Source organism: Mya arenaria, chromosome 6 (assembly GCF_026914265.1).
Source record: "Mya arenaria isolate MELC-2E11 chromosome 6, ASM2691426v1".
Taxonomy (NCBI): Eukaryota; Metazoa; Mollusca; class Bivalvia; order Myida; family Myidae; genus Mya; species Mya arenaria.
In genome coordinates, this window is record NC_069127.1 from 73,552,853 (window position 1) to 73,556,800 (window position 3,948).

Sequence of the window (3,948 nt, forward strand, 5' to 3'; positions counted from 1 at the left end):
TGCAACATTTTTGCAATCACGTTTAATTTAACTTTGCGTTTGGACATGCATACAACTAATTGATAATAATGCAGATTCACAAACATCAAATTCTCGCTAATGGACATTTTTTTTTATAATGATTTGACATTCTCAAAATTTATAAATAGAGCGATATGTTTTGACAGCACACTTCCAGTTATTTTGAACGAGGTCAATGATGATGGTATCAGTATGCCAATATGACAGGGGAATATTATTTATATTATATAAAACTAGATAATTAATAAAAATCAAACAATTTGTACACGTCTCTTATGTTTGATGATAATAATTGCCTCTCCCGTACCTGAAATTGGAATTATTTTAACACATTTTCCTTCAGTTAAGCACATTACCCATATTTTAATGGGGCTACAGCAGGGTTGACTTACGTTGGTTTTAACGAGGTTGATTTGAAAGTTGCGTGTAAGCGTTCATCTAAAAAAATATGTTGAATGGCGGTCTTTGACTGTCTATGTCAAATCATAAGATACATAATAATGATTTTGCCTTCCCAAAAATATGTAATTCCGAAGTTCGATTACGCCGTTCACCTACCATACGGGATGGATTAATATTTGAAGTACTTCTGCAGAGTACAAGCAAATCAATGGTTAACCTGTTCAACACTGTTATTTTATTAAGACGACATGGTTGTGCCATTAGGACAAATGTCGAACCACTTTGCAAAGAAAGGGTTTTAATAATAAAATCATGTATATGATTGTCCACATTAAGCCTTTCTAAATGTCGCCTGAAATATTACAAGTTATGAAACAGTTCCCTGCTGTTGCTGTGATCATTTGCAGTGTTAAGACTTTAAAAGACATGCCGCTCACCGATATTCACAACCCTTTGGCTGAATATTGCTTTATGATATCGCAAATATCAAACACGAACAAACAGAACCACTAAGTCAATTTCTAGATCGAAGAACTTGTTTCAAATGCGTATTATGTTAAATGCACACACGCTATTCATCAAACATTTTGTCGCTATTTTGGAACGTAGCTAACCATGGCAAATAATATACAATTTGCACATAGTTAAGGTTTGTTTTATTGACATATATTGGCCTTTTCTCTTGTGGGTGAGGGATGTTTGTTGATGTTGCATGGCCGTTTTGAATCACAATATACACGCTTTTTAAAAGTGTTTATAATTTAAACTATTCATAAACCATCGAATCGAACTTTAATTCACTTATATAACCACTTATATTTAATTCCGCTCCTCCTTACATTTTTTCTGAGGATGGAGTATTGAACAGGCTTGGGACTTATAAAGTTAGAGTTAATATCAACTCTTCGCTATAACCAATCTCATTAAAATCATATCGTGACGTTCACTTCATTTCATTACGTTATGTACGAACATAGCGTAACGTCGTGAAGCGTGTATTGGGGATTTGATTTTAATGAGATTGCGCTATAACAGATATGATTGTCTATTTGGAAGCTCTGTTCATAACTTACGCAATAAGAACAATTTTTGGAATTGCGGAAACCTTTTTACTAGTATTTCTATATAGCGTTTTGTGCTTAACGGGGCTTGCTCATGTTTTTGTAAACACCTATATGAGACAAAATATAGTGTGGCAAATTATAAGCGTTAAAACGGAGATACTGACGACTGGTACCTAACTTATGTTGATATATGCCCAAATATAGTCTTAAGTTCACGATTTTGAATAACATTAAAATCTCTTCTCAGCAAAAGTTTAAATTTTTATTTATCCTTATGTTTCGTTTGAGTCCTTGAAGGCAGTATTTTTGTCACTTTTCTAATTTGTCTTTGACTGTACCGACGCGGGCTCACACCCACTAACATTAGAATAGTTTGTATTCTTTTAGTGTATAATTTTCTGTAATTTCGGAATCAACGATTGAAGTAATGATAGTATAAGTGCTTTTCGCATAAATATTTTAGAGGCATTAATTTGGTGCCAAAAACGTATGTCCCATTATATATCATTGCGAACCATCATATTGACGGTGTCAACGGGCTAGGTAAAATTCGCTAATGTTTCTGTATAGTTGGATTTTGCTGTAGTGCACAGCTGTTGTATTGTAATCATTACCTCTCGGAATAATAAAACCAACATTAACAACATGCTTACATTTAACCGTGAAGAAAATTGGACTGTGAATTTAGTATCAATCAATAATTTAACCTGTTAATTACATTTCGTCTAGAAGTATTCACATTTATCCCCCACTGTAGGTACCAATATATCATTGTCCATTGTTTATCATTGAAAATATGTGTTACTAATGACAAGGGTGAGAGAACTCCCTTTTAAAGTATTACTTAAAACATATACTCAAAACCAGTCGAACTTGACAGAATTTACCGGCAACCGAGTGAAAAGTAAATGGGCGTCATGTTTCCTCGACGTTTCCCTTAATATCTTCCTGAAGACTTAAACTTTCTTTATTTGTAAGGTAAATCTGAGGTATAAATTGAGGAGGTAAGGGATTCTTAAGAACTATGTTCATACAAACCGGGGTAATCTATCCTTTAGTATTGTTACGAGTTTATGAAATATGCACTGTAGTCAAAGTTTCTATACAGAAAGATCGACGTGATGGCGGATGGCGATATCTTTTAAGCAAATTTTGGTCATCAATAAGGAAGCCGTTTTTTTTATTTCATGCATACCAGTGTATAAGTCCATCATTGTTTATTTATATCTGTTGAAATTATTTTTGAATGTACAACAATGTCACATGCTCAAGTTTCATTGAATTGTATTTCTACGCGATACATTTTTTATTTCCGAAATACTTTTGTTTAAATACTTGTTTTGTGCCTTAATAAATGTTAAAAATGATAGGTTTAGTTGATGGAAGTAGGGTTTTATCTAAAAATAATTTCCATTTCAACAACCATTTCCATAAAGTGTGGAACCGTTTTTTTTAGTGGACGGACTGCTCGCGCGAAGAGGAGGTAACTTTGACGTAGCGATTATGCCGCAGTTACTTCTCTTTGCAAAGAGGCCACAGAAATATACTCTAGCGGGGAAATATATTGATATACTCGTGGTCACAGAAAAATAATATTTTAACTCGTGGCTTCGCCACTCGTGAAAATATATTTTCTGCAACCACTCGTGAAATAAAATACGATCTTACACTGAATTCAACAAATATCCTTTATATCTTCATATACCTCACTTTTTTTGCATCACAATAAAGTGGTGGAGCTGGCATTTAGTGGCTGTGTACATCCGAACAGTTTATGTAGCCGTAGAGAAAGTAGTGGATATAATTAAATATCACGTAGGAATGGCATAGCATTTTTTGCTTCTCATATTTACAATTAACATTTTTTATCAAATAAAACAAACACAACAGATAAAATGTCTTTGATCAAAATAACATTATTGTTCCTTTGTAAACAAATACTCTGACAGTTTTTGTCTGGAGAATGTGGAAAGAATACCAGAGTCTGCAAAAAAACGTCAAGATGCTATTTGATGATCTAAAAAAAGAAAATTGATGACATGAATGTGCAGTAATGGCTTCAGCGTTTGCAAAGCATATTTGCCATTTAGTTTAAGACTGAAAACATGGTATGAGAAATATAAATATATATATGAATAACATTCTCGGTTTGTGTAAATAAATAATTAACTAATAACATTTGTATGGTTCACACGAGAATGACACGACAAAGCGTCAACCCAAAACAAGAACAAATGTCATTTCCCGTCCATTGTTATGCACAACACTGAATATGCATCCTCGGGATGGAATATAGCTTAATTGTATAAAAAATATTGATCAAGGTTTGATGGATTACATCTCGTCTTCAAATACCTTAGTCAATTACAAATGGACACATATACAGAAAACTGAATTGTGCCACAATTCTACTTTAACATAAGATTCTGCCGACATTGCCACAATGTTTAATGAAACGAAT